General features: G+C 41.4%; 1 protein-coding gene across 2 annotated transcripts in view; it reads left to right on the top strand.

The window, feature by feature from the left end:
* The window catches only part of CCSER1 (coiled-coil serine rich protein 1), an 873181-nt gene that overhangs the window by 346205 nt on the left and 508076 nt on the right, over positions 1-18900 (top strand). The window lies entirely within an intron of this gene.

Here is an 18900-nt window from a genome sequence, read left to right as displayed (position 1 = left end):
AAATATGTTTGGAAAATTTTGAGTTTGCCTTTAAACAATTCTTCAAAACAAGCCAATGGATACAGTATGTCTTAAGATCTTTCTACTAGCATTATTAATGTGTTTTTTTCTTATGTTGAAAAAATATTTTTGGTAATAGAATTAACCTTAAAATGTATTCTCCAAACTTGGTTTCCTAATAGCCCTAAGGCTATTTCCAATAGTATTAATAACCAACTAATCACTGGTACTGTACGTTCAAAAATTTATCATTTTTATAATCTAAGCCACATTAATGATCCATATGCTGAATCTTTTATATGACCAAATCTGAGAAAACATGACCATGAAGGTAAAAAAATACTATTTCAGTTATTATCGAAAAATCCACTTTTGACAATCAAGGAAACTGATGAGGGACAGGAATTCTAAATGCTTCTTTCTACAAGATTGAGTGTTCAGGTTTGCAAGATGTAATTTCTTCCACAGTCCTAATTTTTTTTCCAATTTACACCTTATATAATTCTTTAGACGTATTTCATTTTAAATATCATATATATTTTATGTATGTTCCAAACCCTTGTGACCTTTTATTTTTGCTAAACATTAATGTTACCGTAAGAAAGACCTGTTTTTTAAAGAGTTAGTTTGCTACAATCTACATTTGAAGATTTTAAGTATTTGTTACTAAACTTAAATTCTTTAAAGAATGATGTGACTCAGAATATTGAGATTAGGGTTTTATTTTGTTTTCCTTTGAAATTCAACTTCTACTGTCCATACATACTGTATTAAGGTTGTATGAATGCATTGCTTTTTATTGCTATAGTATACTCACCAGTTGAGCACATATATTATTATGTTATGTGCAAAGTTTGTTCTAACTCAATGTTATAATTTTGATGATAAGTTATATTCAATACAATCTGTGACACCAAGTACAGAGATCTTTTATTCGATCTATGGGAGCTAAAACATTTATTCTAAAAGTATGGCAAGGCATGCTGGGATGTGTAGTTTCACAATTGCTGGAGTGCCACCGTTTTTACATGCCTGATATACACTGTTAGTATAGTTATTTGTCTTATTTGATGATAATAGGAAACCGTTTAGCTATGTCTTTAATGTAGATAGTATTTGTTTTGTTGAAATAAATCATTTTTGTTAATAATAGCATGAATAAACTAATGATAATAAATAATAATTCTTAGGAGCTTAAATGGTTTCAGTAAATGTGAGTAAAAAGGTAAATTAATGCTAAGGCAATGTGAAATGGGAAGGATTTTTAAAACCGTTACTATAGCTCCATATTGATCATGATGATAAAAGTTGCTATTGCAATATGGATAGGTAATGTTTACTACATTTAACAATTTATACTCTATAGTATATAATATAGTTCCTTTGCATTTTATGTAACTGTTTCTATCTAATCAGCCTATAAAAGTCAGCTTTTTGGAAATGTGGAGCTGCTCAAAGAGATGTGTGCTCATATGCCATGGTAGTATTGGGGGACATACTTAAGAGTCTGTTAGTGATATATCAAGTCTTCTAAAGAATGTAGAAGTTGACAATCACAAATAATCGACTTTAACCTCTCATTTTATAGAATGTAATGGATAACTTCTAGGTAGAATGGGACTGGTTGTAATGGGCAACTTCTCTCTTTAAACATCTCCATACATCTCACCTGTATGTGAGATACATGGGCACTTATTTGCAAGTGTACAGTTTTTTTCCTAACATTGCATGTAGCAATGTGAGTGTAAGGGAAAACTACTACTGTAGGTCTGGGGAAAAAGTATATACATTGGTTAAACAATATCATATAGCTCTAAATTCAACATATTCAGTGCAAACTACCTTTGTTTGTACTATGCCACCAAGCTCATAATCATTTATTTTGTGTTTTATTTACTGTTATCATACAACTATGTAGGTTTATTAAAATAAGCCAAAATAGTAACAAACATAAAAAAAACATAAAAAACTATATGCATCGTCAGTAGAAGGCAGTAGTAATAACTAAAAGTCCTACCAGAAATATCAATATCCTGGATCTCTTGAGGACATTGGGCCTTATTCTAGTTCACTCTTTCTGACAAAATCCTTCTTAGATGGACAAAACCATGGAGGTTATTCTGGTTGGTGCGTAAATTTCTGAATTCTTTCGGAGCGGTCCGCACGCCACGCTGTGCGGACATCGTACGAAGAAACGCCCACCAGTCCTCTGCATTCGGACGGACTCACACTTTAAGAACAGGGCGTGTTTACGGACGACATCCAAACCTTGCGTGTGCGGTGGGCACACACATATTCTGCACGGTCTTACAGTGTCTGCACGGTCTTACCGCGTCAGAACGGACGGGAACCTGCCCGTACGCACTGATGCGGTGTATTATCACAAAACTCACCACTATTATCTGAACTCGGAAATCAGTCACATGAACCACTTATGCAATTAGGCAAGCTCATAAAAAAAAGTGTTTGTTTGGAATTGGAATCAATTAAATCCTAATAGATACTTAAACACATTACTACCACATTCATTACAGACATTAACCCTTACATCATGTGAAGTGCTATTTATTCATTGTCACCCCAAAAACCTTAAATTTTTGGCATGTGCCAAATAACATGCTCTCAAAATTTAATTTTTTCCCTAAATGTAATAATTTTTTCTTTTTATCCCCAAATGTGTGCTGTTATTGGTGAATGTAAAAGTGACATGTATATTTATATTAGTGATAGCAAGTTCTGTCCATTGCTTGCAGTGTAAATGTGTGTAAAAAATGCAGCCGTGCTTTGAGCATATATTTGTGTGTTTTGTAATGGTCCATTTAAGCTGCAATGGTTCCAATTGAAGCAATGACAAGAGTCTAATTAATGAGTAATGAGTAGAGGAGTGGATTGTATTGTGTTCAGCTGACATTGGTTCGGGTGCGGCCGTACTAATTGGGCGTTCCAAATGCCTAGCGCATGACCGAGTGGTGTCCGCAAAGCAATACTTGCTTATGGAGACAGCATATTTTCTGCCTTTTGGCTCGTTTGCAGTCGGTGTTCTGTCCGAATGCACGCCTACCAGAATTAGTGCACTCCCTCGTGTACGCCCATGTTTACGCCCAGTTTAGCCCACTTTGAAACTACGCCCCTGTGTAGTTCCGAATGACGCCCATATTACGCCCATATTTCCCGAGTGAATGCGGTGCACTTTTCTGTACGGTATTAGTGAGAACGAGTACGGAGACCTTGCGTGGCACATGCGCATTGCGTTGCCCACGCATGCGCAGACGGTTAAAAAACGCCATCCGAAAGAATTCGGAAATTTACGCATCGATCAGAATAAGGCCCCATGTGCACTGCAGGAGGGCAGATGTAAAATGTGCAGAGGTTATAAGATTTGGGTGAGTTATTTTGTTTCTGTGCAGGGTAAATACTGGCTGCTTTATTTTTACACTGCAATATAGGTCTCACTTTGAAGTAAAACCCCACCCAAATCTAATTCTCTCTGCACAAGTGACATCTGTCTCACCTGCAGTGCACATGGTTTTGTCCATCTAAGAAGGAATTTGTCAGAAAGAGTGAACCAAAATAACCCCCATTGTTACTAACATAACCATAAGGGACACATTGGGGAACAGTGATCACAATATAATCACAATTGATTTAAATTTAACAAAGATAATTATATTGGAGCAAGTAGGTTCTTAGTTTTCAGAAAAGCTAATTTTGGGAAGTTTTAGGAGTCCTTAAAGTATATAAACTGGAAGGAATTATTTAGAGGTATGGATACTACTAAAAGGTGGCAAACTTTATAAAAAAATACTGCTGAAGGGCACTGATAAATTTATTCCTAGCGTAAATAAAAGAACAAATGTCAAAAGGAAACCTACAGTATGTGGCTTAACAGCGAAGTCAAATTTAAAATAGCTTAAAAAAAGGTGTTTAAACAAGATGGGACACCCAAATCATTTGCCGCATATAAAGAATGTAATAAGAAATGCAAATTTACAATCAAGATGGCAAAATTAGAGACTGAACTTAATTTAGCCACAGATAGCAAATCTAATCCCAAAAAATTCTACAATTATATAAACTGGAAACGGTTAAGGAAGGCAAAAATTGGCCCACTAAAAAATAAGCAGGGTATCCTGGTAAAAGAAAAAGAAAGCAAAATTATTAATTTAAGTTTTTGCTTCGGTATTTACAGGGGAAGAATCTTCAGAAGATCTCCCACAGATTAAATGCTCGGCTCTTGATTGCTCCCAAACTGTGTGTTTGAGTGAGGAAATAGTCAAAAATAGATTACAGAACCTAAATAGTAACAAATCTCCAGACTCAAATGAAATACACCCTAGGATACTGTCATAGCACTACCATTATATCTGATATTCGAGGACTCAATAAACTCAGGGCGGTACCAAGGTACTGGCACATAGGACATGACGAAGTACACCCTAGGATACTGTCATAGCACTATTATTATATCTGATATTCGAGGACTCAATAAACTCAGTGCGGTACCAAGGTACTGGCACATGACGAATTACACCCTAGGATACTGTCATAGCACTATTATTATATCTGATATTCGAGGATTAAATAAACTCGGGCGTTACCAAGGGACTGGAACATAGCTAACATAGGGGGTTATTGTACTTCACTCACAAAGGTGCAATCACTCTCTTATGGACAAAACCATATGCACTGCAGGTGGGGCTGATGTAACATGTACAGAGAGAGTTACATTTGGGTGTTTTATAGTTTCTGTTCAGGGTAAATACTGACTGCTTTATTTTTACACTGCAATATAGATATTAGTTTGAGGTACACACCCCACCCAAATCTAATTCTGTCTGCGTATGTTACCTCAGCCCCACCTGCAGTGCACATGGTTTTGTCCATAAGAGAGTGATTGTGCTTTTGCAAGTGAACTAGAATAACCCCCATAGTACCAATATGGTAAGAAAGGTAGAAAAACTAACCCTGAAAATTATAGACCGGTCAGCCTTACATCCTTTGTGGGGAAGATATTAGAAGGAATAATAAGCTTTTGACATGGTGCCTCATAAAAAGTTATTAATGAAACTGGGTAATTTAGGGTCAGGAGATAAAATTTGTAATTGGATTAAAAACTGGTTGCACAATCAGAGAGTGGTGGTAAATGGCATACATTCCAGCTGGAGTAAGGTCCAGAGTGGAGTCCCGCAAGGTTCAATACTGAGACCCACCTTGTTTAGTATATTCATTAATGATATTGGAAGTGACATAGTGAGTAAAATTGCAATATTTGCGGATGACACAAAATTGAGTTAGGAAATTAACTCAGGATAGGATGTGGAAACACTACAGAGTAATTCATTATGGGAACAAAAAGCTAAATGGAGGTATTATAGGGAATTGTGCTGTAAAGAAGGACTTGGGGGGCATCATATATGAAAAATTGGGTAATAGTGCACACTGCTCAAGTGCAGCAGCAAAAGCAAACCTGACACTGGCATGTATTAAAAGGGGTATGGATTCAAGGGATGCCAATGTGATAGTGCCTCTTTACAAGGCATTGCTGAGACCACACTTGGAATATTGGGGCAGATGTATGAACGGTCGTTATGGGGGAGAAGGGGTATTAGCGCACGTTATGTGCACTGATACCGCTTCTCCCCCATGTATGAAGCGGCCGGGATGCGGTAATGGACAGGGGCGCTATGCGCCCCTGTCCATATCGGCGCTGCTATCAAAATGATAGCAGGCCGAATGTATGAACGGTCAGCATCGCTGACCGTTCCGCACGAAGCCGGGTTTGGCTTCGCCAGCATCAGGCTGGCGAAGCCCTATCTAAACAGCAGGGACAGCGCTGTCCCTGCTGTTAGGTCTGGGCTGCGCTGGGGATCTCGCGTGAACAGCGAGATCCTGCGCATGCCCAGTGCTGCCGGCCGGGGGACAGGAGATAGCGCATCAGTATTAACTGATGCGCTATCTCCAGAAAGGGACATCGCCGAAGGGGGGAGTTAACGCTCCCCCGCTTCGGCAGACAAGATGTTAATACATCTTGTCGATGTCCCTTCCTGCTTCGCCTCGCTATTGAGGCGAAGCAGGAAGTATCATAGCGGCGCGATAAGCGCTGCTATGATACATCTGCCCCATTGTGTTTAGTTCTGGGCACCGCATCTTAAATAGGAGATAAATGAATTGGAACATGTGCAGAAAAGGGCGACTAAGCTAGTAAAAGGTCTCGAATCACTAGAATACAAAGATAGGTTAACCAGGCTGAATATGTTTTCACTGGAGAAACGGAGGCTGAGAGCTGATATGATTAGTATGTTCAAATACAAGTTTAGGAATCATATGGAACTGGGACATGATTTGTTCACTAACAGGCATATTCTTAGGACACGTGGGCATGAACTGAGGCTCAAGGAAAAAAAATCAGTACTGAATTAAGAAGAGGATTCTTCACCATTAGAGCAGTAAAATTCTGGAACTCATTGCCAGTGGGGGTGATTACAGCAACTAAATCAAAACTGGATGCATTTTTGGCCACTAAGGCAATCCTATAGCTATGACTTTCTCAAGTCAGTAGTTACTAGTTAATTAGGTTGAACTCGATGGACTAACATCTTTTTTCAGCCTTAATTACTATGTTACTACCCAAAAGAAAGCAGGGTACTTATGTAATATCTGGACTCCCATTTTTCTTATGAGACCGCGTCCCCTCGCGGGGCTCGCTGCGCTCACCACGTTTCGGGCACGGTGGCTCGCTGCGCTCGCCACACTATATAAAATCAACTCCATGCGTAGTTGGATAGTAGGGGTATGAAAAAATGGGGTGCATTTAACATGGGAGCCCAGATAATACATAAGTACCGAAAGCAGAGTAGTAATGTCCAGTACCAAAGAAGGAGCTGTAAAAAGGAATAGAACCATGGGATGCATAAAAAAGGATATCATGTGCACACAATATAGACATGGGGTGAAATATAATAAGGTGCAATATAATAAGGTGCAAAAATTGCACATGTAAAAGGGTGCAATTGTGGTAAATTCTGCACATTTTGATCTGTTGAAAAAAAAAATTGCAAATTCAAAACCGCATCCAGCTTTTTGTATCGCAAATGTCAAATCGCACCCTAAACATGACCAAAAATCACCAAATAAATAGACCAGGTCTATCCTGGCAATATGAGGGAAATAAATAGTGGGGATCCCCCGTATTTAAGAATCCAGCACCGGGCTCTTGGACTTATCCTGGTTCCAATAAAATGGGGGACCAAAAGAGTAGGTGTCCCCTGTATTTTGGAACTAGCAAAGGGCTATAACAGTCAGCAGTGTCATGCCACCAGCATGACTACCTTGGCTGGTCAGCCCTGGACAAGGTACCTGGGGGAGTGGGGACCCTCCAATAAAGGGGGCCCTCCATGCTTCACCCAAAATCAAATGAAAAAATACATCCCTTAAGGCCTCCCCCACATGCTGGAACTTGGAGAACCACAAGTCCCATCATGAAGGGCATTAATATGCAGACAGCCATAGAAAAGTATAATTTTAATACACACACTAACACACATACACACATATTTACCCTATCTAAGTTCCCCCAACTAGACTGGCTCCAGTAATAGCGCCAGGAGAGGAGTCTCCTGGCGCTATTACTGGAGTGCCTGTGATGTCAGGGCTTAGCTTAGGCCTGATTGGCTGTAGGCATCTCCATGAAAATGCTTACAGCCAATCAGGGCTGAGAGGAGTCCCCGTGATGATGGTGAGTGGGATTCTCTGATTAGCAGATGTCACAGGTACTTACAGAAATCCCCACAATCCCATTACTAGAAAGTGGCACAATCACGTTACTTAAAAAACGCACATGTCTAAAAACCACACATGTCTGAAAAAATAGCACATTTCTGTTACAAAAAATCATCAGAAATCGCAGGCAAATTTAGAGTTTGTTAAAAAAAAATCCCACACTATCACATTTTCTGAAAAATGGGCAATTTACATATATAGGAGAATTCAGGAAAGGTAGCCATTTATCAACAGAGACAATGCAAGGATTGAGTTGTGCAGGGACATGGAAAAAATAAATAAATAAAGATTTCTACACTTTAAAGGAAAGCCATGTTAGGGTTGACATAATTAATATGTATACAGTATATCCAAGGACATTAAAAAGACTTATGTTATAAACTATTTATACAAGAAAATGACCCAACAGGGTACTACCGGTTATTGCTGTGAAATGATGAAAGAAGCCAGCCTGAGCCAATTACAAAGACTCAGTCATGTGAAAAAATTATTACATTTGGATTGTGTTACTCCGCTGAAACCTTTGGGGAAAAGTGCATTTATTGGTCCTATTGAAGCAAATATATTTACTTAGTGGCAAATCTAAAGATAAAAAAGTAGTCTAAATACTGTATCCCCTTGCTCTCGATTCTTTCTTATGGCATGAATGAGGCTAAATCAAACAATATTTTAGGATGAAAACTGAATAGATTATTTAATTGAAAATAATGGAATGAGAGAAATCTTCACTTTCATGTGACGTTTACAGTTTGTACAATGCACCATCCTAATGATTTTTATTGAGGCTTACTGTACAGTATATACAGTACAGTATATAGATTTTGGAAGCAAGTACAGTATGCACATTAATATATGCTAGGCATGCTATTAAGACAATTTAAATCAATATCCAGTTGTTTTGTGGACAGCGTTTCTGGATCATCCATGTAATAGGCCCACAAATGAATTACACCAAATATGTGGCTGGTTGATTTGAAGTCACCATATTCAATGGTCAGCCACATAACCTGCGAAACTCATATGTGTGCCTTTATTTTATGGCAGGGTTGCCTACCCTCCCAGAATGGCCAGGAGGGTCCCGAAAATCAGGTCACCCTCCCGGCCCCCCGAAAAGGTGGGTAACCCTCCCGGGTTCTGGGGAACCCCAGCTCCCCCCCTGATTGTGGCTTCCTACCTCCTGACCGCGGCATTTAAATAACCTTATCTGCCGATCTCCGGGGCGGGGCTAAAGTGTCATAATCGCTGTCGTTTAGCCCGGCCCCTCCGCGGAGATCGGCATATTGGGTCATTTTTCTTCATGGGGCGGGGCCTAATGACGGCACGCTTAAGCCCCACCCCCATACTCCTGCTGTAAGTCTCCTCTCCGGGCTTCTCCCAGAGAGGAGCGTTCAAAAGTCGGCAACCCTGTTTTATGGGATGATCTGGCAGGGGTGTACTTGGGGGAATTTTATGCTGGACATATTTTTAGACATGTCATAAACATATATGTGTAAAAACACACTGTTATTCTTCATTTTTTGTTTCTGTTATTCATATTTATGTATTATTTATCCAAGTGTTATTCCTAATAAGAGCATATAGTACTAAAATGTCAATATTTCCTAAAGGAGGAAAGCAAAAATGTTACCAAATTTATTTTCTTTATATGATCAAAATGAAAAACTGATTTAAAAAAAAAGCCTGTTCTAATGATTGGTGAATCAAGTATTCCAATCAATCTCTGCCATGAATAGTGAACAGGCGCACAGTTTGAGAATGTCAACAGATAAAAAGCAGCAATGACTGTCCATAGTCAAAGTTCACATCATATTTTTTGGTTAAATGCAAGAATAATGTAGAAGTTATTAGGACAAAAAAAAGATAAGATGTGAAATAATTTATGACTTTCTCTTTTTATCTGGGCTGTATGATCATAAATGCATGTAGAACTTTTCAAACTGTCTCATTTGGGAACAGACTCATGGGAATATTCATCTAAGTTTTATTATCACATTTATTAACTCATGTGGCTATTTTTTGGTTTAAAGAATTTTAGGATACACTGAAAAAATGTATGTAAATGATCTATAATGTCACATGGGCAAAACAATATAAATGCATTAATAAACATGACCAGTCACAAAATTGCAGTAAACATTTTGAAAAGTTACAGATACTTTTGAAAAAGAACTAACAACAGAATAGAAAGGAAGAGGGAAAAGGACACAATGCTGGTGTCTATTCAGACCATAGAGAGCCTTGAGACACCAGGGAGATGCATAAACTCTGCTTGTTGTGAGATGTTATTATATAACATTAGTAACAATCTACGTTGGGAAGTTTGTGTGAATTCATCACTAAGCCCATAAGTATGTTTTTGGTATAATAAATGTTTTATTGTAAACACTGGACTCTAACTTCTAGGCACTACCTGTATTTATTGGATGAGCCATTTTCCATCCTTGGAATTAGCATTAGCCAAATCATGATGGGCCCAAGATACCCCAATTAATCAAATGTGTTTATTAGAGAAAGGTTACTAGCAAAAATGCACTCAATAGCAGCAGAAGCAGCAGCAGGCTATGGGTCAGTGCACACCAGCACAGAAGACCATGTGTGATCGTGTGTTGCCTCTCTATCATGTCAGGGGTTTCCACAAGTTGAGATGATGAGAGTCATCAGCAGGAACTCCTGAGTAACTATAGCAAATCACATTGATTACAGCAAATCACTGTCCTTGCAGAGAAACTCCTTACTGGCACATGTTGTACATTTGAAGTATATGGGAGATTAGGAGTGCATTGCAGGAGATTTTTGACTAAAACAGGGAAGGAGAGTAGGCAGCTATGTTTTTGGTTCTCAATCTCTTTGGGCTCCTTATGCCTCTGAGACACACAGCAGCTGGATGGGGTTTTGGAATACCCCTGACTGCTGTAAACGATTGTTCAAGTATTATTTGGCTCACATAATACAGTACTGCCCATAAAGTTAGTCTTGCCAGCAGAATAAATGATACAGTGTGAATGTATACTATACAGTATGTTGTAAGGTTAAATAAATCTTTTTTTCATTTTATTTTTAATAATATATTTAGCTTTATATGTTTTTATAGTGCTTTGCTATAGCTATTGTTATTAATATCATATTAACCTATTGTATTGGAATTTTTAGTAGTTCAAGCAAAACTATAAATCCTTATTAACTTCACAATATGTTTATGGTATTTCTTGCTGTCATTGTTCAGATAGTCCATCAATAGTGACAATTCCAGTAAATTTACTCAACCAACCAAGAGATTTGTTTTCTATTTCTTTCATTTCGAAATGCCTGCTATGCTCTCGTAATTTTTATAACCTTTATTTTTTTTATCCAATGATTATAAAATGCCATTAGTTTATGGAGCGCTATTTCTGGTGAATGTATGCACTCCTTGCAACTGAAACATGAAATACATGTACTGTGCTATATAGATTAATCTATTGAAAGACTGCAGGGAATCCTATAAAATGAAAGAATTATATCATAGTTACCTACAGTGCCTTACAGCTTAGGTCTTGTCATGGATTCAATATATTTGGATGAGATGCTAGCCCTCCCTACCGGTAGCCTTATCATACCCCCTTAATTCTTAATCCTAACCTCATATTTTGTGCCAAACCCTAGCCCTCTCTCCCCAAAGACTAATTCTTACCCTCTCCCTTAGTGCCTAACTCTAACCCCCCTTTTTGTCAAAAACCCTAACTCTCCCTCCCACAGCCTACCCCTACCTCTAACAATCCCCCTCTCCTCTCTAAAACACCCTGGCATACTAATGATCAGGATGCTGGTCAGGGGTTCCACCTCCACAACAACCCTGCACAGTATTTCACATAGAAAAGCATGTCTCAGCTGCTTCTTTTTCTGGCATTGTGATGTATTGCTATCACTGCCGCTGAAGTAAAGAAAAGCCACTAAGAAAAGCAGGCTTTGTGTATGCTGAAGACACTATTGCTGAAGAGACTTTTGCCATTATTCTGGTTCACTCTCAGAGGCAAATTCCTTCTCAAATGGACAAAACCATGTGCAACTCGGGGGGGGGGGGGGGGGGGGGCTATGTAACATGTGCAGAGAGAAATAGATTTGGGTTATTTATTGTGTTTCTGTGCAGGGATAATACTGGCTGCTTTATTTTTACACTGCAGTATAGATCTCACTTTGAAGTAAAACCCCACTCATATCTAATTCTCTCTGCACAAGTAACATCTGTCCCACCTGCAGTGCACATGGTTTTGTCCATTTGAGAACGAATTTGCCTTTGCGAGTGAACTAGAATAACCCCCTATGTTCTCTTTATACATGAATGTGTGACATACATGTATAATGAGTACTACTGTGTATTGTAGCTTGAATAAGGGGCACTACATGTGGTCAATATGATTGTGCTGTGTGGCATAATTTGATTTTGGAGCCCTATTGTGTGACCACACCCCTCTCTTGTAAAACAACTAACCCTTTATAAAGTATGGCGGGTAGAGCACAAATTTGCAGTTTGTAGGGGGTGCTGAAAAACCTGGCACTGATCCAGTCTCAATCTAATGGAGGAGGCAGGGGAAATGAGTTCTACCACCTCTTTAGGACCACTTTAAGCCATACTTGCCTACCCTCCCGGAATGGCCAATGGTCCCCCTCCTGGCCCCCCCGGGAAGGTGGGCAAGTCTCCCACATTGTAGCCACAGCCCCTGCTCCCCCCTTCCCTGCAGTATAAATTTCCAAATTTCGCGGGACCGCGGAGTGGGGGTGGGGCTAAATGACGCAAGTCACGTAATTTCGCGTAATTTAGCCCCTCCCCCATCCACAGATCCGCAAATTAATGCGGCTGCCTGTCGTGGGGGCGGGGCTTGGTGACATCAGCCTCGCCCCACCCCCAAAACAGAGCCTCGTCCAGCCCCCCTTTCACTCCTCTCAGGGCTTCACCCAGAGAGGAGTTTTCAAAAGTAGACAGGTATGCTTTAAGCCCTAATGCTGGCTGTCAGGATTCCGGTGTTGGGCATCTACATTGTGGTTAGAATTCCGGCTCCAGTACTTTGGTCGCTGATCAGGGTTCTAGCACCTGTATTTTGACATCCACCAACCTAATTGGCAGCTTTGTGACCGTATGCCCTTGTGATATTGTGCTTGTTTACCTTGCGATTGGTTTCTGAATGTTACAAGGTATGTTTTTATAATGGATGAATATGGTTTTAATATCCTTTTATATAGAGGCAGATAATTATAGGCAAGTACAGTATGACATATATTGAGATTTTTTTTGCTGTAAAAACAAACAAACCTCTCTTTAAATATATAGCATATTATGCATCTAATACATCTGATGCAATAAGAATTTACTGGGAACAGCCATGTGTACAACATTATGGGGCCGATTCAGACCTGCACATCTGGATTACGAATTTGCAGCCCGAGTGATAAATAAATGAGCGGGCATGTGCATGGTATGCAGCGTGCATGCAATAACTGTCTGCCTGAAGCCAGTGAGGGAAGGCTAGCCTTTGCTCACTGCTTGCAGGGTAATTGACACCCTGTGGGCGTTTAGGGGTGTGCCATCAGCCATTGGGAGGGAGAGCCGCTGACGTCATCAGTGCCGAGTGAGTCCTGGCTCACTCAGTACTGCGAGCAGGGGGGAAATCATTTGATGGTGAATGATTCCCCCCTGTGTGCATGGCTGTGTACGCATTTGCAGCCATTCACAAGGGTGGGGGTAGTGGGGAGGCATGCGTTTGGCGGGGGGAGGCTACCTGCTCACTGGGATCCGAGCACTCACAGGTCAGCAGGGTCTGAATAGGCCCCTATGTGTCTGTTCACCATATAGATCAATAACTGCTATTGCATTTATAGACAATGCCCAGTATGAAATAGGTATAGAGCCATGGTGTAAAGATAACATTTGAAATACAGATTTGATGACCCCCGCCCCCATATAGCATATGTATCATTAAGAGTCATTAAAAAGCAGACTTGCAAAAGGTAACAGTAAAAATTATTCTATGTGGTTTTTATGTTAACTTTACATTTATTGTACTGTCATTTTAATAAATAACAAATAATATTTATAATAACAGCAGCTTAGGTTCAAAATCTGGAATATACAGAAGAGACACATTTGTCAACATTTAGCAATATATTAAAAATAATTCTATCACTGAGATGATAAAGCACTTGCAGAGCTAACCTGTTGAATTCTTCAACAACATCACAATACACAGATCACATTTTCAAGGCCTATAGTAAGGTTGCTATGGTAATATTTCTATAGTACATCTCAGTGGGAGAACATAAATAACCATATTGTCAGAGTGACATATATCCATTGCAGAGGAATCCTTGGTTCATAATTTTGGCCAGACATGTCTTTGCTTTGTTTGTAATCAGCATTTATTAATTAACCCTTACACTGCTTATGGAGTTTTCAGCCCTGTGCGGAAGCCATCTTGTAAACTGTGCTTGTTGCATTCCAACATCAATACTACAGATTTTTCTACACATAATTTACAGAAATTATACCTTTTTTCCCCCACAAAACTTTGTGTTTTCCGAAATATCCCTAGGTGTTGTGCTCATCTTGGGCTAGATTCTCTAAGCTTCAAAAGTGATAAAATGGAGAAGTGATAAACAGCCACTGTGTTTGAAAAATGTCAGGCAGGAGCTGATTGGCTGGGTGTTTATCACTCTCCATTTTTTCACTTTTGAAGCTTAGAGAATCTGGCCCTTTAACACTACGCATAAAACATACCTCCCAACTTTTTCATTTGATGAATAGGGACACTGAGTATGCAAATGAGGGTGTGGCTTATGCAAACTAGGCCGCGCCCCAGTTTTCAGCCACTGCGCCGCTGAATAGACGCTGTGCGCATGCGCACAGCGTCTATTCTGTCAGATTGGGGGGACTCCCAACGCCCCACCCCCTCTGCTGTGGGACACTGCCGGCCGCGGGAGGGATGCGGGAACGTCCCCAAAAACAGGGACGTTCCCGCGTTTAACGGGACAGTTGGGAGTTATGCATAAAATGTTAATATACTGTAGTGCCCAAAAAAGTATTACTGCAATTTTAATAATGTAAACAAATGTGATGTTTTATTTTTATTCATAAGCACAACAAAGAAATACCTTTTCCTTGTTCCAATATTAATACACCATTCCAAAATACCAAACAGTAGACCCCCTACATGTAGGTTTACACTCCCAAAAAATCTGCACTTGAAAATCTTTCAAAACAGGGTGTCTTCATGCGGTGTGGATTATTAGGGTGACTGTGTCTAGTTTGACCACTATTGGTTGACATCCATTAAGTGGTCAAAAGGTCGACAAAACAAAGTGTCAACAGGAAAATAGTCGGCACAGGAAAAGGTTGACACACATTTTTTATGTTTTTTGTGCCTATGTCAGCAGATATCAACATGGACACCATATGAGTGTACCACGTCCCCTTGCATGGCACGCTGCACTCGCCATGCTTTTGGCACGGTGCCTCGCAGCGCTCAGCACACTATTATATTCTCCCTGTATACCCACTTGGATCATGAAGCAAGAACAGGTCGGTTTTATGAAAAAATATAATGAAAAACTCATGTCTACTTTTTTCCATGTTGTCCTTTTGATAATGTTGACCCTTTGACCATTTCAATAGAATGCATGTCAACATTTTTCTTGCGTCAACCTAGTGTGTGTGTGTGTTGACCAATAGTGGTCATCCTATTGACTGTTAACCTAATGACCGCATACCATCTCTAAGTGTGCGCAGAGCAGTATAGGGAAAATAGGGTTCATTACAGCAGATGTATTAAGCCTAGTGAAGAGATAAAGTTGAGATAAAGAGGAAGGAGATAACGTACCAGCAAATCAACTCTCAACAGTCATTTTTCAAACACAGCTGATTGGCTGGTGTGTTATCTCCTTCCACTTTATCTCTTCACCAGGCTTAATACATCTGCTCCATTGTGCTCTTTTTCTGCAGACCTGAGTAATGTTGTCTGCTGATCACAGGAGCCTATTGATCCCTTACCCTATAAATGGTGCTAGAGTGGGTCATAGGCTGCAATGGCTAAACTGTCCGGGCCAAGCTCCAGATTACTTAGCATTCCTGAACTTGATAACGTTTGTCAATAAAGCAGCCATAGTAAAAACCTATGGGGTTTGCTTTTACAATTGAAAACTATGGGCCCTATTCAGTACTGACTGCTTATGCAACCAGTACCGCAATTTCCTGTTTTTCTGAAAACTGTGCTTGCAGATATGACCATTCTGCTCACGTGCAGAATGGTCCAGCAGTCACAGCACAGTATAGCAAACATTTCTGTCTACTGTGTGTGTGTTTGTGTGTACAGTATATAGCAAAAAAGTTTACAATTTTGTTTGTTAATTCACAATGCAATATTTTGTTTATTTTAAATTTAATGAAAAATGATTGGAGATAACTTAAAAAAAAAACTTTCCAGCATTCTTCTCGCTGATTTTAGATACAATACAATAAAAGTAATCAATAAGGTATATTAGATATATGGTTATCAAATATGTGTATTGTACAAGGTTTGAGATGATCAAGAAACAACGTTACATTTCTTACGGTATACCAATAGTTTGAATGGAAACAACATAATTTTGAGTGCAAATTCTTAATTTACTATATATTTATTGGGATGCAGCATGAGCTTTGGATAGGCAAACACCAGTGGCGTAACTACTGTAAGGCAGTCCCAGCAGTCGCTTGGGGGAGGAAGCAGCAGCAGGGTCTGGGTGGGCGCTGGCAATCGCTCGATGCACTGACATGCTGCTGCCTGCCGCTGCCCACTGACTGAGCACTGGAGGTGAGTCAGCTGCAGTGCGGGTGGGGCCACGACAGAGATGACAAATTCCCCCACTGATTCAATTGACTGTACACAGAGCCGTCTATTGGCTACTGTGTACAGGATGGGCGGGCGGATGGGCGGGCGGATGGGCGGCCTGGGATGCGTCGGAGCCAAGGGAAGCAGCAGTGTATGCTGGTCTCTTTTCCACTATCGTGCTTCAGCTTCTCCGTTATGCCTGTGACGTCATCACATGCTAGGGAAACATGCTGGAGGGGGGGGGGCACAAACTTTTTGGAAGGGGGGAGCAAAATTTATAGCTACGCCACTGGCAAACACATGGTCGGGCATCAAATGGCCATTTATCCGTTATAGTTCAGTACATTTTTTGAATAGGTTATTACTACAGATGGAGCGCCTCTCACTATTGCTTCGCCAGCGCCAGAATCTGGCCGCTGGCGATCGCCGGCGGAGAGGCACCCCATCTGACTGAGATGCGCGTGCGTCTCACACACACGCGTGTCTCAGTTTCCCGTTGGCGGGGGGACGGGAACCCTGTCCGTCTCCGCTTCAGGGAGACGGACAGGGTTAGGGGGGGGCGGCAAGGCGGCGGGGACCCGGGGCGACCCTCGGCGAGGCGGCGGGGACCTGGGAGAGCCCCGTTGTAAGGCGACGCGCGCGCATCTCGTGCGTGCGCGTCCCCTTACGATGGCTGGCGGGGGATGGCGGCTGGTGAAACTTCCGCCATCCCCTGCAAGAGCGAGGACGCTGCATCTGTACACTATTTATAGCTTTTTGATTATAGATTTATAAAATCATTTATGTGTAACTAGCAGAGGAGGCTTCATAAAAAGGGAGGATGATCTAAAATTTCAGTACTTGTTTCCTAGCACGGCCACACCGATTTACATCGGGGTGGTCGTGTCGGAAAAATCGGGTCGATCGCATCGCATGCGATTTGGTCGCATGCGATGCGATCGACGCGACCGACCGATTTTGGACCCGATTTTTTTTTTTTAATGAAATGTAAATCGGGTCCCTGGGACCCGATTTTACATTGAATTCAATGTAAAATATTGCCAACCCCCCCAAATTTAACGTCGTACACCCCACCCCACGATAGACGCCAACCCGAAGCATGGCGAGCGCAGCGAGCCCGCGAGGGGCGGCGGTGCGCGTCCTCCGACCTTTTCATTCCCCTACTATCCACTAGGGCGTGGAGTGAGAATAGAATAGTGTGGCGAGCGCAGCGAGCCACCGAGCCCGAAGCGTGGCGAGCGCAGCGAGCCCCGCGAGGGGACGCGGATACCTTCACAGGTAAACGCGTCCCTTCGCGGACTTCACAGGTGTCCGCGTCGCCACGGACACCTGTGAAGCCCGCGAGGGGACGCGTATAACTGTGAAGGTATCCGCGTCCCCTCGCCACGCTTCGGGCTCGGTGGCTCGCTGCGCTCGCCACACTATTCTATTCTCACTCCACGCCCTAGTGGATAGTAGGGGAATGAAAAGGTCGGAGGACGCGCACCGCCGCCCCTCGCGGGCTCGCTGCGCTCGCCACGCTTTGGGTTGGCGTCTATCGTGGGGTGACGACGGGGACATCTATAATGTGAAATGGGTCATATTGGCCCATTTCACATTTTTCACATTTTTTCACTATTTCAATGTCAAAAAATATTTTAACATTGAACCCGATGGAAAAATCGGGGGCATCGCGTCGTGACCATTGTTAATGGTCCCGACCGACGCGATGCCCCCGATATTTTACCTTTCCCGACACGATTTCAATGTTAAAATATTTTTTAACATTGAAGCCTTTGGGGAAATCGCGGGCATCGCGTCGGTCGCGTCGGGACCATTGTTAACGGTCCCGACCGACGCGATGCCCCCGATATTTTATCCTAGCCGGCCAAATGGACCTGATTTCAAAGGAAATCGGGTCCATCGGGGGTAATCGTGTACCTTAAGTTAAGGTACACGATTACTCCCGATTGTGGCCGTGCTAGGAAACAAGTACCAAAATTTCACTTTGCTTTTTAAGAATCTTCGGGTCTGACCAGCTGACTACACAGTAGCAACAGAAATCGTGGGGCCCTGTACAATGAGATCTCTGGGGGCTCGCTTTCAACCTCTATCAACACATCCTTCCCCTGTGTGTATGCCTATATATATGTATTATCACACACATAGGTATGGTATGGGAGAGATCAATAAATGGGGCAAAGAATTGCAGAATCACAAAATGTCAAGCATTCACTTACACTTAGCAGATTCAGTTTGATGTGGTACTTACTGTGTAGTTGCATCTCTTGGGTTTAACAGGGTT

This window comes from Crinia signifera, chromosome 1 (assembly GCF_055691185.1).
Source record: "Crinia signifera chromosome 1, ASM5569118v1, whole genome shotgun sequence".
Taxonomy (NCBI): Eukaryota; Metazoa; Chordata; class Amphibia; order Anura; family Myobatrachidae; genus Crinia; species Crinia signifera.
This window is presented reverse-complemented; position numbering and strand designations above follow the sequence as displayed.